The sequence below is a fragment of the Pinus tabuliformis genome, chromosome 2_2 (assembly GCF_031772625.1).
Source record: "Pinus tabuliformis cultivar Carrire ecotype Pingquan chromosome 2_2, CPIR1, whole genome shotgun sequence".
NCBI lineage: Eukaryota > Viridiplantae > Streptophyta > Pinopsida > Pinales > Pinaceae > Pinus > Pinus tabuliformis.
Genome location: NC_142300.1, coordinates 672,795,972 through 672,808,122, shown reverse-complemented (window position 1 = coordinate 672,808,122; position 12,151 = coordinate 672,795,972).

The following is a 12,151-nucleotide window of genomic DNA, read 5'->3' as shown; positions in this document are numbered from 1 at the left end:
TCTCTAAATGTATAAGAGTTGCATTGAAATATCTATCAACAACCATTTTTCTTCCTCCAAACGGATTGAAACGCTTCTAGCAATTCCCAACATCTCTTCTTCAGAATCCGATAAGGAGCATTGTAGACATCTTGTACACTCTATAATGAATCCAAAATTGAGAACTAAAAATGTGATAAATATTCATCTTTGCAGCATCCCACAAAATAACAAATACTGAACCCAACTCTACCTACTTCTTCAGATTTGGTTGTTGTTTTAGCTTTTCAGCACTTCATTGCATTTTTCGATCCAAGTCATTCTTATCATTGCTGCCTCCTCTTTATTGCCAAATTTGACTTGAATTATTTCATTCCTCAAATTTTGACATTTTTCTTCTATGATATTATTTCTTATGCCATTGCCTTACAGCGTTTCCTTTGCAACATGTGGGGCAAATGCTAGTTTACAGTATCTTATAACATGACTGAAATTTAGTCATATTTCTTTGGTCATTGATTGGTTTCAAACAATGATTAAAAATTGCATATATATGACCATTAGTAGCTAATTTACAGTATCTTATAACATGATCAACATTTTGGTCATATTTCTTTGGTCATTAATTGGTTTTTAGTGATTATATAGTAATATATTGTGTTTTACATTTACTCCTTAATTATGGAAATTAATGATTAAATCAATGACTAAATTAATGACCAAATTTATGACTAAATATACTACTAGACAATAAAATTGATACAACCAATTAGTGACAAAGCTAAAAATGGCTAAAAATTGGTCGTGTTATAAGATACTGTAAATTAGCTACTATTGGTCACTAACTGAAAATCGGTCGTTTATATGCAAATTTTACTCATTTCTTTAGTAATTAACTAGCCATTTTGTACTAGTGGACAGAGCATCCAACTTTGTGGTTTGGAATGCCAGGATCTTGTCCATTCTAGACAGGTATCGCATCAAGGACTTCACCTTGAAAATAATAGTGATTCCAGTTGACCCAACTAAAAATGAGAAGTACGAGGAGGCAATGGCCAGGGAAAAGTGCATCATCCTTGATGTGGTCAAGGATCATGTGGTATCGCATATTGTCGAGAAGAATACAAAAATGAGATGTGGGCGGACCTAAAGAAATTGTACTAGCATACTTCCATGCAGAGGAAGATGTTACTTGAGAATCAACTGTGGTCATAACAGATGCAGAAGGGAGAGTAGATAGATGTCTTCCTCGGTTGATTGAAGGAGATTTGTGACCAACTAACTTCCATAGGGGCCACGCCGAATGAGGAATTGATGGTGAGGACCACATTGAATGCAATCTCAGAGGATTGGGAGGTATTTATCCAGAGCATACTAGGCAAGACGAGCCTTTCAAATTGGGAGGAACTGTGGGCGACTCTTCGTCAAGAAGAGATCAGACGGATGACCAAGGTGGGAAGTAGTGGTAAAGAGGTCAGAATCAAGAAGGAGGAAGAATAGGATGTGACTCTAGCATCTGCGGGAAAGTAGTTGAAGTGGAAGAAGAAGGACCTCTCCAAGGTCAAGTGCTTCCATTGTGGGGAACTAGGTCATTTTGTGAACCAGATTCTGAGGAAGAAGAGCAAGGGAGAGGCTTCCGAGAGCAAGGTAGTGCCAACAAGGGTGCAAAAAGAAGTGGAGGAGGATGATGATTGTGCCATGAGTGCTCATGTGCCACATGAGAAGATGTGAGGATACATCAAGCTGTATTCATGTGGACTACAGGCGATGAGGGGTAGGATCCTTAAGGTACCCAATCTCTTGAATTGTACCTTGCTATGGGATCCCTGAAGAGGAGTAGCAGAACTGGTGGATGTAGGTAGAGACGGATGCAGATGGAGCGATAGAGAGTGCTACAGTTCATGAGTCTGTAGTAGTGGAAGGCTAGCAGGCTACAATAGTGTGATAGGCACGGGAGTGTTTCACTAGTGCAGGATGGCACAGAGAGGTGTGCAATGATGCAAGATGCAGGGAGTTGTAGCAATGCAAAGGTCAGTAGAGGGAGAAATTTTTAGCGATAGAGAGAGCTTCATCATCGGAGTGTCTCTAGCCTAATAGGGATGTCAGAAGTTGGGTGGGTCAGTTACTTACTTCTCAGCAACTGAGTTTTAGTGTAGTAGCACGATGCAGCATGAGGAGAAGGGGAGGCGATGCAAATTTACTGCTGGGAGGATGGACCAGCAACATCATAGATGCAGCAAGAGCTGCGATACAGATGTATAAGTTACAGTGGTAGGGCCATGGGCAGCAGTACAGGATGCAGCAGGAGCTTCCGTATGGATGCAACAGTGGAAGTGGCAGGGCCATGGGAAACAGTATAGGATGCAACACTGCAGAGGATGTTGGGTGGGGAGGCCTAGCATTAGCACATGGACTAATGCTAGATGATCAGGGTGATACTCAGTGAGGAGTATTACTAGAGCACAATCCTTGCTAATCCTTGTTTGGGAAAGTGTGGCAAATGAGTGAAGAAAACCTTGAGAAAGAGACTAGAACAGGTTGCATAATGGAGGAAGGATAGGATGGAGTGTCTTACAGGTTCTCTGCACACTTCTATTCAAAACTGACCCAAGCAAAAACTATGGAAACAGAGTTTTATTTATTTTTGACCTAATTCTGACCTAGAAAACAAAAAAGTGTTGAACAGAACTTGATGGACAGGAAGTTATGCAAGAAACCTATGGAAACTGAGCAAGAACATATCTAAGCATGAAAATGTAACTGGAATCAACTTTTCCATCTCGAAATATAACACTAGAAATTGCATTGGAAAGCAAAAACAGTGTTTTTGTGGCAGCAAGAGTGCCTTGGTCTCAATTCATGGTCCCAAGGAGGGAGAAAGGAGATCAAGGACTGCTTGGTAGTATTTTTTTGGATATTTTCTATTACTAAACTATCAAGTCAACTTGAAGCAAAAACAATTATCTTAATCATCAAAAACAACCTAAGTAACAAAGCAAGATTTAACCTAAATAACAGAAATTATTCTATGAATGCAAAGAAAAAAACATATACAAATACAAGAAGGAGATACCGGGCACTTGGGTTGGGCCCAACCCCAAGAGCTACAGCCCCCTTAGAAATATCAGTTCTGGTTCAAGGCTGAATTCATGTTCATTGATCTGGAAAATAATAGTCATGTCACAAAACTGTTTACAAAAAGAGCTCGAAAATGAGCTGAATGCAGAGCTGCACTAAAGTGTCAAAATAAACTGTTCAATAGCTAACCTACTGAGGCTCGAGGCCTTATTATTTATACAAGTTGAGGACCCCAACAGTCCTTGTAAACTTTAGGAACTGGACTGCCAAAACTTGCAGATAACAGCCACTTCACTAGACCTTCTTAGCTGCCCCTTGAAATCTTCTTTGGTGGGTTGTGGATCTCCAAGCTATTGGCGGAGAACTCAAGGAAGGGGTCATTTAATGTAGGAGACACCCATCCTATAAATCCTCAGCCTTGTTTCTTCGAATTGGCTGCCAATCTGCTTCATAAATGCCTGATCTTGGTCCAAATATGTCCAAAAATCTGCAATAAGCACATATTAGACTTTGTGGTAAAACGACTATCCCCATTCACTCAATTAACATAAATATATTCAAAAGCATGCATAAAAACTATGGATAATGGTGGATTAAATAAGAATAATAGGCAAAATGAGCCCATAAATTTACCCATTTCTGGGGCTCATCATCACCCCCCTGCTGAATGGGTTGCTCATCCTCTGAGCAACTAATCCAGCTCTTCATCCTTGACGGCCTTAACTACTTCCTTGAAATCCCATGCTTTTGAGGTAATGTCCTCTTCTCTATCATGAAACCCTACCTTTCTTTCTACTTCCTCCCATTGCCTGTGTTCTTCTTCTTCCTTAACCCCTTCTAGTGGTCCTATGAGTAGTGGAGGATTGAACTTTAGGCCAATCTAGTTGGCCTTCACGTTTTGCATTGACTGTTTATAAAGGGGCACTCTTGCCAAAGCTTCTCTCATTCTGGTTGGGGAGTGATACTCCTTGATCTTCAAGCTATAGGATAGTGTATTCCATCTCCTCATACAAGCATGAAGACAATCATCACCAAATAGTCTTTCCATGTCCTCAAAATGGGCGATGGCTTGCGCTTGCCTTTCAACATAATCTGGGAGAACTTGAGGGTTGTTGGCAAGGTGTTGATGAGCATGTACTAGGGCTGAGGGGTCTTCTGGTTCTACCTTGATTAGCAGGGGCTCATTCAGTTCTTTGGCCATGATTTGTTGAACTTCCACTACCCTTTTCTCCTCATGGCTCATCCAGGAAGCCATAGCCATGAGTTGTACATCTCCCAATGTAGCATTGGGGTCCCAAATTTTCATATTAGGGAGTGCCATATTATGTAAATAAAACTCTGTTAATTTGGCCTTATCCTCAGCTTGACTAGTGTCGCACAGATGCATAAATTGACCATAATGTTGGAAAGGGATGGTGCCCCTTTGGGCCAATGTTTTGATTTGAAACTGAAGCCATTGGTCTTTAAGATATAATGCATAAGATTTGGCCAGTTGTCTACATTGCAAGGCTTCCATTGTCTAGCTGGCCATGCAGGACATCTGAGCTTCTCTTTCTTGTAGTTGTTGTTTCAACATCAGTATTTCAGCTGCTTCCTGAGACTCCATCTCCTGTTGTTGCTTAATCAATATTTCCATATTAGGCTATGCCTCTTCCCTTGGTTGTTGTTCCTGTGCTATTTCCTGTCCTGCTAGGGGACCTTCCTGTAGTTGTTGTTCTTCAGAAATTTGTGTCATGTCTGCCTTTTGAGCTTGTTGTTGCTGTAACTGCTTTTTCAGTACTGCATTTTCCTCCTGAAGCTAAACTCTTTTACTGCTTTCAATGTGTCTCACCATTGTCAATTCTCTTCTCAATTCTTTCAACTGTTCTTCTAGGTGGCCTATGTCTGCAACTCCCTTGGATTTGGCAATTCTCATCCAAGTGTGAGACCTAATCCGTTCCTGTTCCAATGCAAAGAAAAGTGGTACAACAAACTTCTGTGGGATGATCTTCCCACTTTCTAGCAAGTTGTAATATGAGCCCAAACTAGGCTGAGGGCTTAGTTCAGGTATCTCCTCGGTCTTGCCTTCTTCTTGTGATTGTTTCGCTTCCTCCTCTTCCAATTTCTTAGTATCCTTTAACTTGGACAACGTTTCCTGTAGAGAAGTCTTAGCTTCATGTAGAACTGTTTTGGTGTCCATCAGTCTGATTTTCTCCTTCCAGGTGGAAGTCTTGGGACTTCCTCTTTCATAAGTGATAGATATTTTGGAGGGGGATTCCTCCTTCTATTCAGTAGGTGCATATGTGATTATGATAGGTTCCTTTGGTGGAGGCTGGGGCTTGCCCACCTTTATCGAGTTCTCCTTCTGGCTTCAAAATACATTGAAGTTTCCCTTTTTCTTTTTCCTTTTTGTTTGGTCGGAGTGCTTAGTGCAGCTAGCACAACTACTGCTTCCTTCACCAATGTCTCAAAGGATGTTTCTTCGTGTTGCTCCCCTTCATCTTCTACTGTCTTTTCCATGCTTGCTATTTCTGTTTGTGTTTCCACTGTTTCTGGAAATGGCTTCTCTTTTTCTATCTGAAGTGATAACCATACACAATGTTGAACCTCCCCTCACAAGTGATATACTTCATTATTTGGTAACTAACTTCATTCCATGGAGGAGGCAAGCTTGTCCTCTTGACCCCATTTTTATCCTCTACAAGATCTTCCCCAAGTTGAAAAAATGTCTTCTTGGCCATCTGCCCCAGTGAGTTTTCCTTCTTACTCCAAGGGAGCCCATGAGGGAGGCCTGTAATTCGACTGATAAAATCAGGGGTGAGTTTTAAGGACAGACCCTAATGCTGACTGTGGCATGTGTCTTTGAATGGGGTTGTAGGGCCATCAGAAATTCTTCGATTACCTCATCATCATGTCCATGTATTCTATCGAAGAAGATCATGCGATTTGACCTAGTGAAAAGGGCCACCACCTCAAGGTGCTCATGTAATTGGTTGGAGTCCACAGGCTCCTTCCTCATAAATCCTCCTAGCATGGTGTTGAGTGCTTCTTTTTTTGTGTTTTAACCAGAAGAAGGAGAAAAATGCTTAGGTGGAAAAAAAACAAACACTGAAACAGAGGATCGCTGAATTTTGTCTTTTTCTGAGATCAAAGAAGGAATTCCCTGTGTGCTTCTCCTTACAACATCAAAATTGCAATAATTCCCCTATTTTCAAATTGTTATTTCCCCAAATTCGACTTTTTGTTTTTGAGAAGAAAAGATTTTTTTTTTTCAAAACAAAGGATAAGGACACAGGTTCTATTTTTTTAGCAAGTAAATAGATATGAAAAATCATTTCTTCTTTTCACACACACAGGCTGGCCCCTACTGTTGTAAATGTTTCCCTTTCAGCAGAATATGAAAAAGAAGAAGACGGACTTCGAATACAGAGAGGAAAACAGGAAATTGTGTAGAACTCAAGAAAATATGCATATAGACTTTCAAACTTCGTTTTCCTTTTTTCAATCCAATTCTATTTTTTCAACCGACCACCTTACTCAAACAGGGCATATGCAGAGAGGTCTTCCTGAGCCTACCTCGTTTTGAGCTTGAATTTCAATGAAAATCCCAGGTTTTCCTTCTGCAGAGTTGTTCTCTACCTTTCCCATAGAAACCTTCCCGTAGAAATCTCTTGGCTCCTGTAGAATGAAACAGTGCTCCTGTAGAGCCCGATAGGTGGGAGGGTTTTAAAAAACTGGTAGAGAACTGGCAGAGGATGACTGGTTAGCTGCTCTGGAAGTGGGCGATGCGTACTCCAGTAAAGAACATCGTGAATGCAAAGTGGACAAAGGGTGGCAAAGGCCTGAACTGAGCTGTCTTTTAACTACTGGCATGATTCGTGGTGAGGAGATGAGGTGGCCGGATGGGTACGTTATCCCCATCCGGACCGTTAGTCCTACCTCATAGTCATAATGTTTCTGCATGCCGACTGACCACCATTACCTCCCTTACTCCCATTATTCACCACCACCACTACCAATCCCAACTGTTTTCTCCTGAATGGACATACCACATGTGCTGGCTGTGTATTTCATCAGAAGTTTTGAATTTGACGGGGCTCGTTTGAATTCCACTAGGATGTGTAACTGAACGAGGGTGGCCAATTAACTAGCCACCAATTCCATTCAATCGCAACCATTCCCATAGTCAGGCAGCCTTCAAATATGATTCATGTAATTAAGGAATAGGGTTAGACACCTACCTGCTTAGTCGCAGCCGTGTTATGCATATTTCGGATTTTGGAACCCATTTCTTCACTGTTGTGGCTGCTTGCTCTCCACATGCTCAGCCTCAGGATTTTTTTGATGTTATCACATTCAAACAGAGCTCCTTGCATGTTTCATATGGCTTACTTTGCTGACCTTGTTTTTGGAGTATGCTTTTTAGGGGGATCAACTGCTACATGAATCTTGTAGGATTTCTTGTAGCTGCTTCTCCTTCTGAAATTCAAGCTGATATTGGAGTAGGGATACAACTGCTGATGAGGGACTCAGTTGACAAGGAATCACAGATGGAATGTATCAGGTAGGGTGAGTGAAAAGGTTTCTGCTTTGATTTGTCATAACAAATTTTGGTTTTTTTCACCATGAAGGAAACAAAATTTCTGTGTGTGACTGTGAAGGGACAGAAAAACGAGTGCATAAAGGTGTACAGAGATGGGAAGGAAATATAGGGTGATGGATGGAGGCAAGGAGGTCCACAGGGCTCATAGATAGATTTCCAACCTTCGGATCCTCCTCTAAGATTGATTTTGGCCTTTCTGTAGCTTCTACAGGATCTTCCTATAGAAGATACACAGTTTTCTGTAGGATGCGAAATTTCAGACCAAAAGAGACCAAAACTTGGGAAAAGGGTAATGGTGATGGAGGAATGGACTATGAGGTATGCACGCAACTTGGTCATGTCCTTTGTCGTTTTCTTGAGCGATCCTCCCAAAACTTGCAATGACCTTCCTACAACCTGCAATTTATTCAAAATAAATTAGGTTCATTTTTCTTTTTTCTTTTTGGCCTCTTTTTTTTTTTTTTTTGAGACAGTTGGGACGCCTTCAAGAGGTTTTCACCCTCACTGCCAACCCTGGGTGCCTCCAAGAGGTTCTCACCCAGGGATCTTTTATTTCTTTTTTTTTTTGTTTGCTCAAGGTGTGGGTGGAGTGGAGACAGGGACCTGCTCCACTACTAGCACTGATTTACCCAGAGTTTCAATGAACCCCTGCTTAGAAAGGGGCTTTCTATAGATTTTCAATCGATGCCCGTTGACGAGCATGGGGATGGCTTCTTCATCAATGGTCCTGATAAGGACTGAACTATTTTCATTGCATTTTTCCACTGTATATGGTCCCAACCATCTAGTTCTCATCTTGCCCCTGAAATCCTTGTACATTAAGTCATACAGCAACGCCCAATCTCCCGGCTGAAATTGTTTCTCTCTGAGGTGTCAGTCATGCCATATTTTTCTTTGAAGTTGGACTACCTCAGAGTGGAGAAGGGCTTGCATTCTCTATTCATCTAATCCATTTAGCTGAAGCAATCTTTCCTTTTGTACATGGCTGAGGTCTAGGTCCAGCTGAGCTGCCAGCCTTAATGTGTTATATTCAAATTCTATAGACATCAAAGCCTTCTTCCCATAGACCATCTCATAGGGTGTGAAACCTGTAGTAGTTTTCCAAGTAGTGTTATAGGCCTAGGTGGCCTCAACCAATCAATCTGCCCAATCTTTTCTGCTGCTGCTCACCGCCTTAGTCAAAATCTCTTCTAAAGCTCTGTTAGTGACTTCCACCTACCCATTTGCTTAGGGGTGATAAGGGGTGGAATTTTTGTGCTTAATATTGTGTTGTGTGAGTAGGGCTTCAACTAAATTGGGGGTAACTGACTCCCTTGATTTATAACTAGGTCTCTTGGATAGCCAAACTTGTAGAAGATATTTTCCCTTAAGAACTCAGCTACTTTTTCCTATATTTCTGCTTTGATCGCCTTTTTTTCTGCCCACTTTGTCAGGTAGTCCATGCACACAATGATGTAAGACTTCTGTTTTGAAGGAGGGTTTATAGGACCCACAAAGTCCATGCCCGACTTCTCAAATGGTTCGAAAGTCACTTGAGGTTGCCGGGGAATCTCATCCCTTGGAGTCGGTTTCCCCATCCTTTGACATCGGTCACATTGGCTAATGTATCTCCTGACATCTTGATGAAGAGTGGGCCAATAGTACCCTGCCTGCAAAATCTTGAAAGTGGTCCTCTTTGCTACAAAGTGGCCCCCACAAGGCCCATCATGACAGGTTAAGAGGATGTCAAAGACTTCCTCCTCCCTAACACATTGCCTCAAAATATGATCTGGCCCAAGTTTGAATAGGTTGCCCCAAATCCAAGTGAATGGGGCACTTTTCCCCACGATCTTGCTCTTCTCTTTTGAGGATAGGTGTGGTAGAAATTGTGCTAAAACCAAGTAATTTGCTATATCAGCAAACCATGGAGAGAGTATTGAAATAGCAAATAAGTTTTCATCTGGCATTTGATCATCCACCATTCCTTCTTCACCTGCAAGAAGATCTAGTCTAGACAGAAAATCAGCAACAACATTTTCCTTACCAGGCTTATCAACAATAGTCAAATCGAATTGCTGCAACAAAAATAACCATCTAATGATATGAGTGTTTACATCTGGTTTATTCATCAAATACTTAATTGCAGCATGGTCAGTGTGTAAGAACATTTGATAACCAGTGATGTAGTGTCTGAACTTGTTTAGGGAATGGACTACAGCTAGGAGCTCTTTTTCGGTTACCGTGTAGTTTAATTCTACCTTGGATAGGTTTTTATTGATGAAGTATATGGCATATGGTAGCTTCTCTTCAACTTGTCCTAGGGTTGCTCCTATAGCTTTATTCGAGGCATCTATGTGAATGTGGAAAGGTAGAGCCTAGTTTGGACATCTCAAGATTGGGGCAGTTACCAGCTTACCTTTCAATACATCCAGAGCCTCTTGGCAGTTGTCAGTCCATATAAACTCAACATTTTTCCCCAAAAGGCCAAACAATGGAGAGGCTAGCTTGCTAAAATCCTTGATGAATCTTCTATAATACCCTGCTAAGCCTAGAAAACTCGGAACATCTCTTACCTTTTGAGGAGGTGGGACCCTTTGGATGATAGCAATCTTGTTGGGATCCACTTGTAATCCTTGCTAAGAAATTGTATGACGTAGCACGATCCCTTGAATCATTAGGAATTCACATTTTTCAGGACTGAGGGACAGGTTCATTTCAATACGCTTGGCTAAAACTTTTCCCAGGTTAGTCAATGCTTCTGGGAAGTTGGAACCATAAGGGGTAAAGTCATCCATATAGATTTCCACTTAATCATGAAAACAATTAGCAAATATGCTCAGCACTGCTCTCTGGAAACTGGTAGGAGTGTTGCACAACCCAAAGGGAAGGACCCAGTAGGCAAAGGTACCCCATGGACAAGTGAAAGTGGTCTTATCTTGGTCTTCTGGGCTGATTTGGATCTAGTTTTACCCGCTAAACCCATCTAAGAAAGAGAAGAAATTCTTCCCTGCTAGGCCATCTGACACTTGATCTATGAAAGGCAAAGGGAAATGGTCCTTCTTAGTGGCTTTGTTCAGTTCCCAGTAATCTACACAGTTTCTCCACTTCTCATTTTTCTTTGGCACTAGCACCAAAGGAGAAACCCATTTGCTGTTAGATATGGGGTAGATGAATCCTGCATCCAACAACTTTTGCAGTTCTTCTTTGACAATGTCCTTGAGGGCTGGACTCATCTTCCTTTGAGGCTGCCTAACTGGCTTACAATCTTGCTTGATGTAAATGTGAGGAGTACAGACAGAAGGGTGGACTCCCTTCATCTCCTTATAGTTCCAAGCAAAAGCATCCAAGTGATTCTTCAATAAGCTGCACAACTTTTTCTCCTGAGAGATGGACAAGGCTGAGTTGATCCTCAAGGTTCTTTCTGGGCCAAATTCCACATTCTTAACTTGGAGAGGGGTTGGATCAGCCACACAGAGATCAACTGAAGCATTGGCTTGGGTTTCTTCCACCAACTCTTCTAATGGCAACACTGGGGGGCAGATTTTGAATCAGATCTTAAATAATATCATCCTCGGTTTGTGGACCCCCTATGGTAGTTTCTACTGTACACACTGGTGCAGAGTAGACTTCACCCTCATCTTCCTCCTCCAACTGGAGGGGTAAATCATGTTCCAGTAGAGGTTGGGCAGGAGGGTAGAGGACTAGCTGCTTGGACATATGCCCATTCTTGATTTTCATGTTCCTAGCTCGGCAACTAATGTAGGCATCTGTAGTAGCCAACCAAGGTCTTTCCAGGATGAGAGGATACCCAGTGAGCTTTGCCTTTGGTTGGAGAACCAAGAAATCAGCGGGGTACTTGCAGGAATCAATAGAGACCATGACATCTTCCACAATCCCCTCGGGGGTCATGGTGGACCAGTCTGATAACTGCAGTATTGTCGAGGTCTTTCTTAGGGAGCCCTGAAGGTTGAGCTTGAGCATAGTGTCCCTAGTCATCACATTAATGGCAGACCCTAGATCAATCAAGCTATGGGGGATTATAGTGCCATTGATGTGGACATCGACTAGTGGACTCCCATGGTCCAGATATTTTGGATAGGTTACTTGTCCCAACAACAGGTCAGACAGTTGTCCTACGACATTGATAGTTGGGGCATCTCTATTTTTCATGCCTAGGTGTCTAAATCACTTCTCCTTGATCATCTTGTTGTATATGGGCACATCTTTTATGGCTTGGAGAAGGGGTATTTTTACACATAACTATTTCAATTCTCCCAGAAGTTCAGTTTCTTCAAGGGTCGGATGTGTGGTTCCAGTTAGTCTCTCAGGAAAGGTTGGGATGACTTTAGGTTCACTTTCCTGTTTCTCTTCTTCATCATCCTTAGGAGGAGGTTGGCCGTCCGGGAGGACCTTCCCAGATCGTAGGTTGATCTCCTAAATCTCCACAGCATAGGTAGGGCATGATGTCTCTCCAGTATATACCTGTTGGGCCTGTTTGTTATTGGGGTTTGAGTTCGGTTGAGTAGGTATTTG